Source organism: Elaeis guineensis, chromosome 7 (genome assembly GCF_000442705.2).
Source record: "Elaeis guineensis isolate ETL-2024a chromosome 7, EG11, whole genome shotgun sequence".
In the NCBI taxonomy this organism is placed as follows: Eukaryota; Viridiplantae; Streptophyta; class Magnoliopsida; order Arecales; family Arecaceae; genus Elaeis; species Elaeis guineensis.
The window spans coordinates 13139623-13160066 of NC_025999.2; the positions used below are offsets into that span (position 1 = coordinate 13139623).

A 20444-nucleotide genomic window follows, 5' to 3' on the forward strand; every position below is an offset into this window, starting at 1 on the left:
GGGTCCAGGCAATGTCCGAGGAGATGCAGTCTCTCCACCAGAACCAGACGTGACGATTGGTACAGTTGCCACAGGGGAAGAGGCCCATTGGCTGCAAATGGGTCTACAGTCGCAAGGACAGAGTGGAGCTGGTTGAGGCCTTGGGACACCAAGGTGGAGATTGTTATGATCCAGGTGGTGTGTCCAAGGCCCAGGGGACCAAGGCTAAGGCCAAGGTCCATCATTCATGAGGGCTTCATGGAGGCTCTAGGGCTAGTTGGGCCCTAGGTTGAAAGGCTGTGGGCCTTTCAGGTACTTGAGGTCTAGGTTATGTGGGCCTCAAGGGACCAACTCTTTATGGGCCAGGTCTGGGCCTAGGATAGGTGAGATTAGGTCGAGTCATGGGTGTACAAGGGTTTGGGTTAACCTAATCTCCCATAGAGTTGGTCAAGGGAGTTTTGGGTTTGGGTCACTTGACCCTGTGTTTATATATACATGTACTGTGTATAGGTTTGATTAAGCCAAAAAAATACAAGACTCTTTCTCCCAAGTCTCTCTCTCTCTTCTCCCTCTCTCTCCAGCAATTCTCCATGCCCCAGGAGCAAGAAACCCTAGGGTTTCTTGCCGCCAGTCCATAAAAGGAAAGAGAAGAAGGGGAGGCGCAAGCCCCTTCCCCCCTTGCAGCCGCCAGCCATTTCTTCTCTCCCCTCTCTTGCAGGAACCCAAACACTAGGTCTAGGACCTAGAATCTCTTGAGAAGAGGTTGGTACAAGTCTCTCTCAGATCTGGAGTTGATCTGAGGTCGTTTGAGGTGCGGGTGAGATCTCCATCAACAGATCTACAAAAAGGCTGCAGCAGGACAGATCTGCGAGGTCTGTCTCCATCTATTTTCTTCCCCATCTAGAACACCCCGATTTGAGATCTACGAATTGGAGGACCTCAATCCAGGTCTGATCTGGTTGGGTATCAGATCTTGGATTTTTTAGAGGTGGTTTCAAAGGTGTTCTTCATCTGGAACGAAAGGCTGACGAAGAAGACAGCAACCAGGCTGATTTCGTCAAGGGCCTTAGGTCGTGTCCAGAAGTCTCCAGATCTATTCGTTGCTGGTTTCGCTACACCAAAGGTCCGTGGGAGGAGCTGGGATTGTGCTCCAACATTGTCTTCATAAGGCTCTTAAGACCAGCGATGTTTTGGTCGCCACTTCTGGCCCAGATAGCTGAAGAACTCATGCCGGCTCACGTCGATGAGCTGCTCCACGTTAGCGTTATAGATTAAAAGGCTGAACTGATTCAGCTCCATCCGGACCTTCTCAAACTCTTCTTGTTTGAAGGACTTGTCCCCCTGGAGATCTCCTCCATGGTCATGGATGCAGCGAGGATGCGGGTCTCGCCTTCCTGGACAGGTCGTTGACGTGGTTGGAGAGCTGGTCATGGGTGGAGATGAGCCAGGCATATCTTATGAGGCTCTCGTGGTCGTCGACATGAGGGCCGATGGTGAACACAGCGGGGATGATGGAGGGGAGCTTCTCGGCTTTCACCGCCTGCACCTCGAACCTGTAGTTCATTGGCGAGACATCAACGATGGTGCACGACCGGCCCAGGAGGATCCATGCCTTCTTCTCTAGCTTTATGTCGGTGATCCCAGCGCCGGTGATGGCCAGCTACCATGACGGGCTCGCAACCTTGTACCACAAAACAATCTTTTCTTTTTTTCCTCCTTCCTTTCGCACAAAGGTTTGCGTGAGGAGATAAAGAAGGCTGTGGGAAGATGGATGGGTTGGAGGGCAGATTCATATAGAGAAGCTGAGAGTAATCCGATCTCTAACTCTGAGTCCTAGACAAGGAAGAAGACACTTGTTCATCAAATTCCCAGCCCAACCCGGAAAAGGAAGGGCTATTTTTTATGGGAAGATAATTAATAGCCTTGTTATCTCATTGGAGTAATTAACTCTAAAAAATAAGTGGTTAAAGATACTAAACTTTTATTTCATTTTATTTGTTTGGTAAAGTTAAAAGATACTGATTTGGTGGCCTATAGAATATTTTCTATACTTTAAAATCGATGTTGATTAGACTAGAGTTGTGCTATGGCCAAAAGCCGTTGGATTCTTATTCAAAGGAGCCTAATGGAACAAAAAATCATTTGGTCCAGTATCAGAGAAAAATTTATTGGAACAAATTTGGCACATTTCTCTTAATATTAATTTTAAAAAATTAATAAAATTAATAATTTTTTTATCATCAGAGTTTCTAGTTTTGTAATATATATATATATATATATATATATATATATATATATATATATATATATATATATATATATATATATATAATTCTCTTTTTTTCTCATTTTCAGCATGAACTATTTTTATAGAGAAAGATGAGAATAATTTGGTATCTAACCCTAAGCCCTAAAAAAAGAAGAGGTTCATTAACAAAATTTCTATTAGAACCCCAAACAAGAAGGGCTATTTTTTATGGAAAGAATAGTTAATAGCATTATTATATTATGAGTTTGTTAGCTCTAGAAAATAAGTGGTTAAAAAAATACTATTTTGAGATTGGTGAAGATTAGACTCCAATCCTTTTAGGGCCATTGGATTCTCATGCAAAGGAGACTAATAGAGGATTAAAGGTGGACTTTGAAATTATCTTAATTCACAATAATGGTTCCCACATAAGTGGAGAAATTATTGAGTATTTGCGATGAAAAACTTTTTTCATCATAAAAACTCAATTATTTACGATAAAAATTTTTCATCGCTAAAATTTAAAAAAAATAAAAAAATTTAAAAATTACATATTATTCATAATGAAAATATTACATCAAAAATAATAGAGTATTTGTGATAAATAGTATTTTTTGTCACAAATACCAATTATTTACGATGAAAGTTTTCATCGCTAATATTTTACTAATATTTAAAAAAATATTAAAAATTTAAAACTTATAGATTATTTACAATAAAAATATTATATCATAAATAATTGATTATTTGCAATAAAAATTATTTTTCATCATAAATGCTAAATTATTTATGATGAAAAATTTTCATCGCTAATATTTTGAAAAAAGTATAAAATTAAAAAAATATAAAAATTATAAATTATTTGTGATGAAAATATTACATCATAAATAATATAATTTTTATGATAAAAATTATTTTTTATCATAAATAATTGATTAGTTATGATGAAAATATTTTCATCATTAATATTTTAAAAAAAATAAAAAAAATATAAAAATACAAAAATTATAGATTATTTATGATGAAAATATTTCATCATAAATAATTTAGTATTTATGATGAAAAACTATTTTGCATCGTAAATAGTCCATTATTTATGATGAAAATATTTTCATCATTAATATTTCTTAAAAAATAATAAATTTAAAAAATATAAAAATATAGATTATTTATAATGAAAATATTGCATGATAAATAACTTAGTGTTTGTAATGAAAACTTATTTTTCATCATAAATAGTGAATTACTTATGATAAAAATATTTTCATCGCTAATATTTTAAAAAAAATAAAAAATATAAAAAATACAAAAATTATAGATAATTTATAACAAAAATATTGCATCATAAATAATATAGTGTTTGCAATAAAAAAATATTTTTTGACATAAATAATCAATTATTTATGATAAAAATAGATTCATTATCAATATTTTATAAAAATAAGAAATTTAAAAAATATAAAAATTATAGATTATTTATGAAAAAAATATTGCATCATAAATAATACAATGTTTGTGATGAAAAATTATTTTGCATAATAAATAGTCCTTTGTTCATGATAAAAATATTTTCATCATTAATATTTTTAAAAAATAATAAATTTAAAAAATATAAAAATTATAGATTATTTATGATAAAAATATTGTATCTTAAATAACTTAGTATTTGCAATGTAAACTTATTTTTCATCATAAATAGTCAATTATTTATAATAAAAATATTCTTATCATCAATAATTTTAAAATAATAAAAAATTAAAAAAAAATAAAATTATAGATTATTTATAAAGAAAATTTTTTATCATAAATAATTCAGTATTTATGATAAAAAATTATTTTCATCATAAATAGTAATTATTTATGATGAAAATATTTTTATCATTAATATTTTGAAAAAATAAAAAATTTAAAAAATATAAAAATTATAGATAATTTATGATGAAAATATTATGTTGTAAATAATATAGTGTTTGTGATGAAAAATTATTTTGCATCATAAATAGTTCATTATTTGTGACAAAAATAGTTTCATCACATATATTTTAAAAAAATAAAAAATTTAAAAAAATATAAAAATTATAAATTATTTACAATGAAAATATTACATCATAAATAATATAATATTTATGATAAAAAATTATTTTACATCATAAATAGTCCATTATTTATGATAAAAATATTTTCATCACCAATATTTTTAAAAAAATAATAAATTTAAAAAATATAAAAATTATAGATTATTTGTGATAAAAATATTATGTCATAAATAACTTAGTGTTTATGATAAAAACTCATTTTCTATCATAAATAGTCAATTATTTATGATAAAAATATTTTTATTGCCAATATTATAAAAAAATAAAAAATATAAAAAATATAAAATTACAAATTATTTGCGATGAAATAACAAAAATATCATAAATAATTGATTATTTGGGATAGAAAATGAGTTTTTATTGTAAATACTTCATTATTTATGATGAAATAATTTTATTGCTAATAATTAAAAACTAAAAATTTAAAAAAATAACTTTCGACACTGAAAAAAATTATTATCCTAGTACCTAGACTTTATCGGATGATGTAACAAAATTTTTCACCCACAAACGAATCAACCGTCTATAAGATCCAAGAGCAAACCGCCTTAGAAAATTAAATGCAAGGAATTTGATTCAGATTAAATGTCAACTTCCAACTATATAAAGAATAAAACTTTATCAACTATTCGATGGACTAAATTGTGTCATTTACTTCTAAACCATTCCAAAAAAATTTGGCCAACAATTCCTTGTGATAATAAAATCCTATAACATCTTTAACAGAAAAATATAACTTCTTGAATGCTATCCTTAATCTACGACAGATGATGCACCACAGCAATCTGATCTCTGAAACTACCAATTGATGTCGATCTTCCATCAAAAAGATTAGACTCTATATAGAAATAAAGGCCAGTAGATCACCTAAAAATTGATCCAAACAAGGTATTTGTCAAAACATAAGAACATGATCAAAATTTTTAACTCACGTGTAACTAAAATTGTTAGTTAACATATGTAATGTATCAGTAGAAAAATGGTTATCATCCAACAGTACATGATAATGTGTTGGTCTGCTGATTCCCTGAATGAAAACAAAATATAGATAAATTGATAAAAAAATATTTTGAAAACTAGATAAAACTAGATTATGCAAATAAGCCCCTTTTAACCTAGAAAAATAAAATAATGAGAAAAAAAATATCAAAAAAATATTATCTTTATACCAGCATTGCTGTAAAGATACAAATCAAATTCTATCGGATTACAAATCCTTATGCCGACCATAGTTTTTAATCATATGAAAAATATCACTAAATTTTTAAGCCACTTAATTGATCAACACTAACAAAACCATATGAACATCAACTAAGCTCTTTAACATATTTTAGATCCACAAAAGTATGCATTACAAAGGATAGCCAAGCCACTTTTTTATGTACGTAATTATTTTATAAAAAAAATCACAAATTAACTATTTATATAAAATTCTTTTATTAATAAAAAATAATTTTTTTGATGAAATTATTTTGAAAAAAAAAATTTGGGTCAAAAATTTTTTAGATTAAAGAAAATTAATTTTATTTTTCATCACAAATATTTTTTAATGTCACTTTTTGTTGTTAAATTTTTTGGATAGAAAATTTACTTGGTGAGAAAAATCTAAAATTAATTTTTTATAAAATTATAATTAGAGAAATTTTTTTTGCAAAAATTATTTTTGATGAAAACTATATTTACATTGCTAATAAGATTATTAACGATGAAAATTTAGTTTTCATCACCAATAATTTTTTTTGCAAAATTTTTTAAGAGGAAAAATTTTTTTAGTGGGGAATTTTTAATTTTTTGGAGAATTAATGGCAACAAAAATCTAATTTTGTTGCTAATAATTTTATTGATGATGAATTTTTTTTCATCGTAAATAATTTTTTTAAAGGGAAGATTTTTCTAGTGGAGAAAATTTTTTTTTGTGAGAATTATTCATGATGAAAATTTAATTTCCATTGCTAATAAGCTAATTAACGATGAAATTTTTTGTTTTCATCATAAATAATTTTTTAAGAGAAAAATTTTTTTTTCATGGGGAAAATTTTGGCAGAAATTATTAGCGATAATTTTATTTTCATCGCAAATAATTTTTTTTAGCGACAATTTTTTTAGTGGGAAAAATTTTTTTTTGATAGAAATTATTAGTGATGAAAATTAAATTTTCATTGCTAATAACATAATTAACAACGAAAATTTTTTAGTGAAAATTTTTTTTATTGTTTAATAGAATTATTAGCGATAGAAATTAAATTTTTGTCGCTAATAATGATTCTTTCAATGCACATCAAGTCAACATCATTTCACGTGAAACCCTCTTTCCCCCCTTCTACCCTTTCTCTCTCCTCCCTCTCTCCCTCTCCTTGAGCTCTCCTCTCTCCCTCTCCCTGAGCTCTCCTGTCTCCGTGCTCTACCCCCCCTCTCTTCCCGTTGGTGAGCCCCTCTCCACCGTCACTGCTGCCGTCCGCACCACCCACCATTCGCCGTCCGCCAGAGGTAAGGTTCCAACCCTTTTCTTTTTTGTGTTGATCAGGCCATCGGGGGTGGAGCTATCCGAGGGGGGGAGTGGGCAGCCAACGGTGCCACAAGGCTAGGGAGGCGGTCGGCCGATAGGGAGGTGGTCGACCGGCGAGGAGGGGGTCGGGGGTGAAATAGGGCGAGGATGGGGTCGGGGGGTGGGATGGGGCCAGGGAGGGGGCGGCTGGCGGCGACGGTGATCGGGTCGGGGAGGGGTCGGCCGACAGGGAGGAGGGGGTCGGGGATGAAACATGGATGGGATGGGGTCGGGGGGCGAGATGGGGCTGGGGAGCAAGTCGACCGACGGGGAGGGGGTTGGGGGCGAAATGTGGGCGGGATGGGGTCGGGGGGGGATAGGGTCGGGGCCGAGGAGGGGGAGGGGGTCGGCCGGCGAAGTTGGGGCCGGGGAGGGGGCGACCGACGGTCGGGGGAGATGGGGTTGGGGAGGGGGTGGCAGTAGGGACGGGTGGGTGATGGTGGGGAGGGAGTAAGGGAAGAGAGAAACAAGGGGGAAAAAAGAAAAAGAAAAAAAGGGAAAAAAGAAGAAAGAAAAAAATAAAAGAAAAAAATTAAAAATATTAAAAATATTAAAAAAACTAAAATATTAATAATAGTATTTAATTATTTGATTAATAAAAATAAAATCTGGATCACGATCTGAATTGGATTGAGGTTGAGATTCGAATCGAGATCTCGATTCGGATTGAGATCCAGATCGGGATTTGATCAGAATTTGAGTTGGGATTCGGGTCGCGTGGGGTTGGAGAGGGTGGTGGCACCATAGGGGATGGCTCACGAGGGGTGTGTGATGGTGCCGGTGCCACAAAAGCGGGAGTCATGGGGGCTGAGTTTGAGTGGCACGGGGTGTGTGACGGCATCAACACAGTGGGAGCGGAGATCATGGGGGTTGAGTCTGAGCAACGCAGGGTGTGTGACGGTGCCAGCATCATGGGAGCGGGGGTCGCGAGGGCCGAGTCCGGGTAGTGCTAGGTGTGTGATAGCACGGTGCCGTGGGAGCGGGGGCCGTGGGAGGCTGAGTTCGGAGCTTGTTTAGAAGAAAAAATATTTAGAAAAAAAATATTTTTAGGTAAAAAATATGTAAAAAAAATTATTTATTATTTTTAGGTAAAAAATATTTTAGAAAAAAATAAAAAACCATCGAGTCCTCGAGAATAGATTTTGTTGTTATTATTTTTGTCAATATTATTTTGCATGCTCAACTGCTTATAGTTTATTTTATATTTGTTGTATAAATTTTTTATTGTTATTGCTGAAATTTATAATTTTTTTTGATCTGCTAGCACAATGCACATTGTTGTTGCTTATTACAATTTAATTATTTTATGTGTTGTTTTATATGCTTTTGCTTATTATAATTAAATATAAAAGGTATTTTTATTTTAGAGAAAATTTTACTGAAATTTTTGATGAAAAATTTTAATACAAAATTATTCTTTTTTGATAAATTAAAAATTCATCTTCGAATATATGTACAGAGATGGCAGTTAAATTGTATTGAGCCATAGATTTTCGTTAAAGAGTGGATCTTGATCGAGATCGACTTTTAGATGTCCCATAATTGGGCTTTTTGGAAAAGTAATAATCTTATTATTGGATGTTTCGGATCCCAACTCAGATCCTGATCTGGATCCCAATCTGAATCGAGATCTCAATCTAGATCTCGACCTCGATCCAATTTGGATCATGATCTAAATTTTATTTTTATATTTATTTATATTCATTTATATATCAAAAATTATAGGTATGACACCAGGAGACAGACGACGACGTTCACATTCACAGTCTACCCTTGAGGCTGAGGCACCTTCATGATTTCCACTATCGCACTAGCTCCATCGTCAGAAGGTCCTGCACTGGCAGGTCCCAGTGAGACGGGTTCAAATGAGGCGGGTCCGAATGGTATTATTATACTTTTTATATAATGATATTTGATTTTTTTATTTAGATAGCTATCATACTAATGATTGATTTATTGTTGTTTTAGGCCAGTCTCCACCAATAGTGAGGCGAGGGTGAGGTCCATCGAAGAACCTCACTTTAGAGCATTGGAGATGCGAGCATCTGGGACAGCGTCTTCGTATCGAGATACCTTCTGGCTATACCAGGCCCATTAGGAGATGGTGCGAGCCATGGCAGATCGAGCTAGGCATCATATGCCACAACTATGCCCCTGTGATGCTTTTCGATTGATGTCATATTATACCATATCAGAGAGAGGTTTTTTTCACCCAATTATAGATAAAATAAATTATATTATGAATATTTAATTAGCATGATATGCTTCTAATATTTGTTATTGGCAGGGTATTTTTGATATTATTAATTTTGAAAAGGATCATGTGTGGCGAGCCGTGGATGCTTATTTATCTTTGCATTTCAAGGACCATCACCACTACATCCATCAGCATTGGTACCATGTGATGCAAGATCATGGGGTGGAGGCAGCACAGCAGTGGCCCTATGACAGCATCACTATGGATGATTGGACTGTCATATGCCGACATTACGAGGATCTGACATATCAGGTTACACATCCAAATTTTTTTTTTAGAGTTTAATGATTGAATTATTTATTTTTAAATTCAATTTATTACCTACTAATTTGACTGCTAACTGTACAGAGAAGATGTATCCAGAACATCACGTATCAGGCTAGATAGATCGTACCATATTATGAGGGTTCGAGATCATTTGCTCATCACATGGAGCAGATGGTAAGTAATTTTTAATTAGTATATAATTTTTTAACTATTTAAAAAAAATTATTTAATTATTTTCAAATTATAGAGAGATGCTGAGAGTGACGAGCTTCTTGGTAGGATCAATATCTACTAGCAGACCCACCAACGACGATCAGGGGAGTGGACGACAGGGAGCCAAGAGCTCTTTATAAGTTTTTTTAATTATTTTTTATTCACAGTTTGATTTTCAGTATGAAATTAAAATAGCTATAACTTTAATTTTCAGGATCGTATGATAGATATCAGATCCCAGCTACCCCTGAGAGCTTGACCGCACCCACAGATGACAAGATCTGTGATTAGGTGCTTGGTACGAGACCTTGTTATGTTAGGGGTCTAGGGCATGGGATCACTGCTTCCTCATCCTCACGCTCATCCGGGGCTAACATCTATGCTGCCCGCGATGCTCGACTGGTGGAGGTGCAGAGACAGGCTGAGTAGCGAGCTGATGAGTTGACTGCATGCGTCGATGAGTACCGACGGCTCCAGATCCAGATGATGGAGTGGATGTCGCAGATGGAGTAGATGATGTAGCTATTGAGGTAGCAGCAGGCCGGTCCGAGCTCATTCGAGCACTCTCCTTCCCCAACCCATTCCGCTTCTACAAATGCCGATACTTGACTTATTTGTGTAGCTTTTTATTTTTATTTTAGATCACTTATAATTTTAATTTAATATAATAAAATAATAAAATTTATTTATGAGTTTATTGTATGAATTTCTTATTTTAATTTTATATTTTTAACTTATAAAATATTATAAATATAAATTAAATATATATATTCATAAATTATTTTTTAAAAAATATTTATAAATTATTAGTGATGAAATTATTTTCAATGAAATATTGGTTGTAAAAAAATATATTAGTGATGAAAAATTGATCATAAATAAATTTTTTAATAAATTTAAAAATATTAAAATTTTATATTATATTAATAGTAATGAAAATATACATCAAAATTTAAAATATTTGGGACATAAAACATACATTGCTAACATTATTTTAAATTTAATTTTTATAAAAGTTTTAATTAAATTAATAGTGATAAAAATATTTCATTGAAAATAACTATATTTACAATGAAAAATTTATGTTGTTAATATTATTTTAAATTTAATTTTTATAAAAAATTTTAATTAAATTAATAGTGATAAAAATATTTTCATCGTAAATAATCATATTTATGATGAAAAGTTTATATCGCTAATTTTTTTTTTAAATTTAATTTTTATAAAAATTTTTTATTTAAATTAATAGTCATGAAAATATTTTCATCGCTAGTAATTTAATATTTATTAGTGATAAAAATTTTCATTGGAAATTGCCATATTGGCGATGAAAATATGTTGCTAATACTTTTTTAAATTTATTTTCATAAAAATTTTTAATTAAATTAAAGTGATGAATAAAATTCATCATAAATAATGTATTTTGTTGTAAATTATATTTTTTTATGACTAAAACTCTTTATCATAAATAGTTTTTTAAAAAAAAATAATTTTTTAACAATGAAAATTTTTCTTCGTTAATATTTTTTATTTACAATAAAAAAAAATTTCATCATAAAAAATTATTAATGACGGCATTATTGGCGACTAAATATTAGCGATGAAATTTTCATCGCTAATAACTATTAGCGATGAAAATTAGCTATTAGTGACAAATTTTTTTCGTTGCTAATATCCTATTTTGTTGTAGTGATATAGTCTTAGCTTTTATAATAATGCAGTAATGTAGATGATTTTTGCAAGTCTACCATGAACTATTAAATAGAAATTGATGTTGTCTCAAGCATACAACAAACCAAGAATAAGCTCAAGAACAAAGAAAGTAGTCCTACCAACTATACTCTTTGAGAAATGAAATAACAAGTCCTATCAACCTTCAATCTAAGCATTTCTTCCTATCATAAGTTCTTGAGTTAGTTGTCAGATTAGTTGGTGAGCTGGCCCATCAATGGTGGTGGCAGCATTCCTGTTTGCTCTTGAACTATCTCGAATAGAGGTGGTAGCATGCGGTACACTCCGGCCACCTCCTGCTCTGGCCCCTATTAGTGGTCTCACCACCATTTGTCCAAACACTAATCTTTGGCTAGAGTCCCCTTCATAACCTTAGTATTGATCCTTGGATATTGTCATAAGTCCCATTACTGATTAGGAGATAGTCTTTCAAAGCAGCATAATTTTCTTCGAGGGATTCAAGGAGGTTGCAAAGGTAAAATCGTTGGGCCTCTACGAGGGCAAGCATCCCCTTAGTCTCCTTTTTCTTTGCACACAACTCTCCATTAGCTTGTTGCTGGCATGCAAAAAATTCTACTTTAGCTATGGTCTGACGTCCCTCTACTTCCTTCTCTTTCCCATAGAGTGCAGCTTTAGCAATCTTCTGCTTCTTAATTATACAGCTCCCAATTGGCTACTTGAACCTATAATTGAAAATATTTGGTTATTTGAAAACTATGTTTTTATAGTCTATATCTTCGGAAACATATCCTCTCTTTTGCTCAAACAGCAAGGGTAATGAAGGGAGCCTGAAGGCTAATAAGCCACAACATTCAACAAAATTCCTTGATGTGTGGGACTTGAATTGAACGCAGACCCCACATCAAGAAGGGAAGAGCTAGGTGTGGCATGGAAGTAAATATAAATCAACATTCTCGCTGATTCATGTAATGAAAGAAAGATTAATCAATCAATATACAAATTGCATTGCATTTTTTGAAAATGTCCTATCAGATCTGAAACTAACTTCTAGAGAAGAAGCTATCGCTTATGTTTAATGGTTAATTAACTACTTAAATAACAAGACAACATGACTACAACCTTCTTCTACTCTTCCAAATGAAAGCTAGTTAGGATTAGTTAATTAAATAACAAGATACCATGACCAAAACTTCTTCTTCTCTTCCAAATGAAAAGCTAGTTAGTTAATATTAGTGAGTCAATATGCAAATTGTATGGCATTGTTTGAAAGCATATTGACAGGTGTGAAACTTATATAGCAAAAGCTATCACTTATTTTTAATGGTTAATTCAAATAACATGACCACATGACAAAAAATTGTTCTTGCTCTTCTAGGTAACAGATTTTCTATGAAAGCTAGTTACAATAACCAGTCAAAAAAATATTGAATCTTATCTTGAAAGACATATCGCAGGAGACCTTTGAAAACATGTATAACTCATGGAAAAAAGTCTAATTTAGAAAAGAAATATAATCAGGGATTAACAATTCTTTTGAAATTCTATGATAACAATATATTTTTTTATATGTTCCCGGCAAAAGGTCTTAGTCGCTTAAGTAAAACACGTCATGGAGGGATTAAGCTAGGAAACTTGAGATAACATTGTTATAAAAGCATATCTATTTACTAAATAAACCAATTCTCTGACATAACCAAGGGAGGATAACTTTCTACACTAATAAAGTCTGTTGAGAGTAGCTATGGAAAGTCATCTTTATACATTGAGAATCTATATATTTCTTTTGCTTTTGTGAGTCAATTTGCTCGAAGAAGCAAAATGATGCTTATAATTACTTGAAATAGTAAAGCAAGTATAAACAAACAAATTCCCTTCCTATACAAGCGCTGCCTAAGTTTCCTAGATAATTATGTATCCCCTAAATAAACTCAATCCATTCCCTTGATGTCACATTCCCACTTTTTCTATGAATTGATGGGATAGAAGACATAGTTAAAAATTTGTAAATCACAAATCCTAATCATTTAGTGCCTGCTTAAACAAAATTACCTCCAGTGGTGAAGGCCCATGAAAATTAGTCTTTGGTTTGTTGCATTAATAGCTGAACTTAGATTAGAATCCAATCTAAAATTTAAAGAACAATGATTGATTTAAAATAGACCTAAGACTAACTAGGATATATGGACATAAGCCAGAGTTTCAGTTTTTGGGGGGATAGTAATTGAGAAATAGAAAAAGATATAAGAAAATTAGGGTGACAAAAAGATTTAGGATCTTCTACTTAAAAATATATTGAAGCAAAGAAAAGATTATTAATATGATATTTTTTGTATTTAAAAAAGTTTATAGCAGACTAAAGAATTAACGATAAGACCTTTACAATAACATCTATCATTGACTTGAATAGAAAATGAATTTATAAGGCTGCTTCTTAAAGGATATCATGACAAACTTCACTACCTTCATGAACAATAAGACCTCTAAATAATAAAATATAGTTCTTGTAACTTGAGAACAATTCAAAGAATCATTCATCTAAGGACCATAAACTGAGGGAGAGAATATGCAGCAAAGGTTTGCTACCTTCATCTCATAATCGACGGTTTTAAGAGCCTTAAGATCGAGATGAGCTTATAACATTGCGCATCTCTTGAGCGAAAATATTCAAAACTCCACCATCATCGGAGTTTCTGATCCCAAAATATTAAAAAAGGCACATCTGGGAAGAACTATTTTGCTGATTCAGTTGATAAAATTAGGCATTTCAAATTTTGCTGATTATTGTGTGTCAGTTTTAAATTGAATAACTCCAAACACTTAATGTTTTCTCTATGATGAGACCTGAAGATTGTATCTTGAAATCCAAATCTGAACATATATGAATTAAGATTTTTGAGGGTTGAATTAAAATTTACTGTTGAAGGTCTAAAAAAAGAAAAAAAATTAAAATTATTTTTTATATAATATAAAGTGTTTGAAATTATTCAGTTTAAAGCTGACACACAATAACATGCAAAATTTAAAATGTCTGATCTTACCAACTGAATCAGCAAAACGATTCTCCCCAGATGTACCTTCTTTGATATTTTGGGATCAGAAATGCCGGCGATGGTGGAGTTTTAAATATTTCCGCTCAAGAGATGGGCAATCTTATGAGCATGGATCACGGGGTTGTCTTCATAAAGCTCTTAAGACCGGCGATGCTTTGGTCTCCACTTCTGGCCAGATAGCTGAAGAACTCATGCCGGCTCACATCGACGAGCTGCTCCACGTTAGCGTTATAGATTAAAAGGCCGAACTAATTCAGCTCCATCCGGATCTTCTAAAACTCTTCTTGTTTGAAGGACTTGTCCCCCTGGAGATCTCCTCCATGGTCATGGATGCAGCGAGGACGCAGGTCTCGCCTTCCTAGACAAGGTCGTTGATGTGGTTGGAGAGCTGGTCATGGGTGGAGATGAGCCAGGCGTATCTTATGAGGCTCTCGTGGTCGTCGACATGAGGGCCGATGGTGAACACAGCGGGGACGATGGAGGCGAGTTTCTCGATGCTCACCACCTGCAACTCGAACCTGTAGTTCATTGGTGAGACGTCAACGACGGTGCACGACCCGCCTAGGAGGATCCATGCCTTCTTCTCTAGCTTTATGTCGGTGATCCCAGTGCCGGTGATGGCCAGCTCCCACGACGCACTCGCAACCTTGTACCACAAAACCATTTTTTTCTTTCCTCCTTCCTTTCGCACAAAGGTTTGCGTGAGGAGAAAAAGAAGGCTATGGGAAGATGGATGGGTTGGAGGGCAGATTAATACAGAGAAGCTGAGAGTAATCCGGTCTCTAACTCCGAGTCCTAGACAAGGAAGAAGACACTCGTTCATCAAATTCCCAGCCCAACCCAAAAAAGGAAGGGCTATTTTTTATGGGAAGATAATTAATAGCCTTGTTATCTCATTGGAGTGATTAACTCCGAAAAATAAGTGGTTAAAGATACTAAACTGTTATTTCATTTTATTTTTTGGTAAAGTTTAAAAGATACTGATTTGGTGGCCTATAGAATATTTTCTGTACTTTGAAATCGATGTTGATTAGACTAGAGTTGTGCTATGGCCAAAAGCCGTTGGAATCTTATTCAAAGGAGCCTAATGGAACAAAAAATCATTTGGTCTAGCATCAGAGAAAAATTTATTGGAACAAATTTGGCACATTTCTCTTAATATTTATTTTAAAAAATTAATAAAATTAATAATTTTTTTATCATCAGAGTTTTTAGTTTTGTAATTATAATATATATATATATATATATATATATATATATATATTATTCTCTCTTTTTTTTCATTTTCAGTATGCACTATTTATATAGAGAAAGATGAGAATAATTTGGTATCTTACCCCAAGCCCTAAAAAAAGAAGAGGTTCATTAACAAAATTTTTATTAGAACCCCAAACAAGAAGGGCTATTTTTTATGGAAAGAATAATTAATAGCATTATTATATTATGAGAGGAATTAGTTAGCTCTAGAAAATAAGTGGTTAAAAAAATACTATTTTGAGATTGGTGAAGATTAGACTCCAATCCTTTTAGGGCCATTGGATTCTCATGCAAAGGAGTCTAATAGAGGATTAGAGGTGGACTTCGAAATTATCTTAATTCACAGTAATGGTTCCCACATAAGTGGAAAAATTATTGAGTATTTGCGATGAAAAGCTTTTTCCATCGTAAATACTAATTATTTATGATAAAAATTTTTCATCGCTAATATTTGAAAAAAATAAAAAAATTTAAAAATTTAAAAATTATAGATTATTTATGATAAAAATATTACATCATAAATAATAGAGTATTTATGATAAATAGTATTTTTCTTCACAAATACCAATTATTTGCAATGAAAGTTTTCATCGCTAATATTTGAAAAAAAATATTAAAAATTCAAAAATTATAGATTATTTATAATAAAAATATTACATCATAAATAATTGATCATTTGTGATGAAAATTATTTTTCATCATAAATACTAAATTATTTACGATGAAAATTTTCATCGTCGATATTTTGAAAAAAAAATAAAAAATTTGAAAAATATAAAAATTATAAATTATTTGGGATGAAAATATTATATCATAAAGAATATAATTTTTATAATAAGAAATTATTTTTCATCATAAATAGTCGGTTATTTACGATGAAAATATTTTCATCACCAATATTTTTGAAAAAATAAAAATTTTAAAAAATATATAAATTATTGATTTTTTATGATAAAAATATTTTATCATAAATAATTTAGTATTTATGATGAAAAACTATTTTGCATCATAAATAGTTTATTATTTATGATGAAAATATTTTCATCACTAATATTTTTTAAAAAATAATAAATTTAAAAATATTAAAAATATAGATTATTTGTGATGAAAATATTACATCATAAAAAACTTAGTGTTTGCAATGAAAACTTATTTTTCATCATAAATAATGTATTATCTATGATGAAAATATTTTCATCACCAATATTTTGAAAAAAAATAAGAAATATAAAAAATATAAAAATTATAGATAATTTATGATGAAAATATTATATCATAAATAATATAGTGTTTGTGATAAAAAAATATTTTTCATCATAAATAGTCAATTATTTATGATAAAAATAATTTTATCACTAATATTTTAAAAAAATAATAAATTTTAAAAATATAAAAATTATAGATTATTTATGAAAAAAATATTACATCATAAATAATATATTATTTATGATAAAAAATTATTTTACATCATAAATAGTCCATTATTCATGATGAAAATATTTTTATTATCAATATTTTTAAAAAATAATAAATTTAAAAAATATAAAAATTATTGATTATTTATGATGAAAATATTATGTCATAAATAACTTAGTGCTTGCAATGAAAACTTATTTTTTATCATAAATAGTCAATTATTTATGATGAAAATATTTTCATCATCAATAATTTTAGAAAAAATAAAAAAATTAAAGAATATAAAAATTATAGATTATTATAATGAAAATATTTCATCATAAATAATTTAGTATTTGTGATGAAAAATTATTTTCATCATAAATAGCAATTATTTATGATAAAAATATTTTCATCGCTAATATTTTGAAAGAAAATGGGAAATTTAAAAAATATAAAAATTATAGATAATTTATGATATAAATATTACATCATAAATAATATAGTATTTGTGATAAAAAATTATTTTCCATCATAAATAATCTATTGTTTTTGATAAAAATAGTTTCATCACCAATATTTCAAAAAAATAAGAAATTTAAAAAATACAAAAATTATAGATTATTTATGATAAAAATATTACATCATAAATAATATAGTGTTTGCAATAAAAAAAATATTTTACATTGTAAATAGTCTATTATTTTTTACAAAAATATTTTTATCATCAATATTTTTAACAAAATGATAAATTTAATATAAAAATTATAGATTATTTATGATAAAAATATTACATCATAAATTACTTAGTGTTTGTGATGAAAACTTATTTTCTATCATAAAATGTCAATTATTTATGATAAAAATATTTTCATCGCCAATATTATGAAAAAATATAAAATTTAAAAAATATAAAATTTATAGATTATTTATGATGAAATAGCAAAAATATCATAAATAATTGACTATTTGTGATAGAAAATAAGTTTCATCATAAATACTTCATTATTTATAATGAAATAATTTCATCGCTAATAATTAAAAAAATTAAAAATTTTAAAAAATAACTTCTAACATTAAAAAAGAATCATTATCTCAGTATCTAGACTTTATCAGATGATGTAACAAAATTCTTCACCCATAACCAAATCAACCGTCTATAAGATCCAATAGCAAACCGCCTCAAAAAATTAAATGCAAAGAATTTGATTCAGATGAAATGTCAACTTCCAACTATATAAAGAATAAAACTTTATTAACTATTCAATAGACTAAATTGTGTCATTTACTTCTAAACTATCTCAAAAAAATTTAGCCAACAATCCCTTATGATAATAAAATCCTATAACATCTTTAACAAAAAAATATAACTTCTTGAATGCTATCCTTAATCTGCGACAGATGATGTACCATAGTAATCCGATCTCTGAAACTACTAATTGATGTCGATCCTTCATCAAAAAGATCAGACTCTATATAGAAACAAAGGCCAGTAGATCACCTAAAAATTAGTCTAAACAAGGTATTTGTCAAAACATGAGAACAAGATCAAAATTTTTAACTCACATATAACAAAGATTGTTAGTTAACATCTGTAATGTATCAACAGAAAAATGGTTATCATCCAATAGTACATAATAATGTGTTGGTCTACTGATCCCCTGAATGGAAACAAAATATAGATAAATTGATAAAAATATTTTGAAAACTAGATAAAACTAGATTATGCAAATAAGCCCCTCCTAAACTAGAGAAACAAAATAATGAGAAAAAAATATCAAAAAAATATTATCTTTATACCAGCATGGCTGTAAAGATAGAAATCAAATTCTGTCGGATTGTAAATCCTTGTGCCGATCATAGTTCTTAATCATATAAAAAAATATCACTAAATTTTTAGGTCACTTAATTAATCAACCTAATAAAATCATATGAACATCAACTAGGCTCTTTAACATATTTTAGATCCACAAAAGCATGCATTACAAAGGATAGCCAAGCTACTTTTTTATGTACATAATTTTTTTGAAAAAAAATCACCAATTAACTATTTATATAAAAAAATTTATTAATAAAAAATTAATTTTTCTGATGAAATTATTTTGAAAAAATTTTTTGGACCAAAATTTTTTAGATTAAAGAAAATTAGTTTTATTTTTCATCACAAATATTTTTTTAATATCATTTTTTGTTATTAAATTTTTTGGATGAAAAATTTACTTAGTGAGAAAAATATAAAATTAATTTTTTATGAAATTATTATTGGAGAAATTTTTTTGTAAAAATTATTTTCAATGAAAACTGTATTTACATTGCTAATAAGATTATTAATGATGAAAATTTAGTATTTGTCATCAATAATTTTTTTTGCAAAATTTTTTAAGAGGAAAAAATTTTTTAGTGGAGAATTTTTTTTTTAGGGAATTAATGGCAACAAAAATCTAATTTTTGTTGCTAATAATTTTATTGATGATGAATTTTTTTCATAGCAAATAATTTTTTAGAGGGAAGATTTTTTTAGTGGAAAATTTTTTTTTGCGAGAATTATTCATGATGAAAATATAATTTTTATTGCTAATAAGCTAATTAACGATGAAATTTTTAGTTTTTATCATAAATAAATTTTTAAGAGAGAAATTTTATTTCTTGAGGAAAATTTTGGCAGAAATTATTAGCAACAATTTTGTTTTCATCGCAAATAATTTTTTTTAGCAAGAAAATTTTTTTAGTGGAAATTTTTTTTTGATGAAAAATATTAGTGATGAAAATTAAATTTTCATTGCTAATAACATAATTAACGATGAAAATTTTTTTCATCATAAATAATTTTTTTAGAGGAAAAATTTTTTTAGTGAGGAATGTTTTTTGTTGTTTAACGAAATTATTAGCGATGAAAATTAAATTTTCATCACTAATAATGATTCTTTCAATGCACGTCAAGTCAACGTCGTTTCACGCAAAATCCTCTTTCCCCCCTTCTCCCCTCTCTCCTCTCCTCTCTCACCCTCTCTCCATCGTCGCCGCTGCCGAGTCCCTCTCCATCGTCGCCGCTGCCGAGTCCCTCTCCATCATCGCCGCTGCCATCTGCACCGCCCGCCGTTTGCCATCCACTGGAGGTAAGGTTCTAACCTTTTTTTTGTGTTGATTGGGCCACCGGAGGGCAGAGCCGTTCGCGAGGGGGGGGTGGGCTGTGGGCGGCCAGCGGCACCACGAGGCCGGCAGGGAGGGGGTCGGCCGGTGAGGAGGGGGTCGGGGGAGAAATGGGGGCAGGATGGGGTCGAGGGGTGGGATGGGGTTGGGGGTGGGATGGGGCCAGAGAGGGGGCTACCACGACGACGGAGGTGGGGCCGGGGAGGGGGTCGGCCGGTGGGAAGGTGGTCGATCGACAAGGAGGGGGTCGGGGGCAAAACATGGTCGGGATGGGGTCGGGGGGGATGGGGTCGGG

The 20444-nt window shown here is 30.8% G+C and overlaps 1 pseudogene; it reads right to left on the reverse strand.

The window, feature by feature from the left end:
- Positions 1-1152: 1152 nt before the first annotated feature.
- On the reverse strand, positions 1153-15011 carry LOC140859271 (flotillin-like protein 1; annotated as a pseudogene).
- Between the last annotated feature and the right edge of the window lie 5433 nt (positions 15012-20444).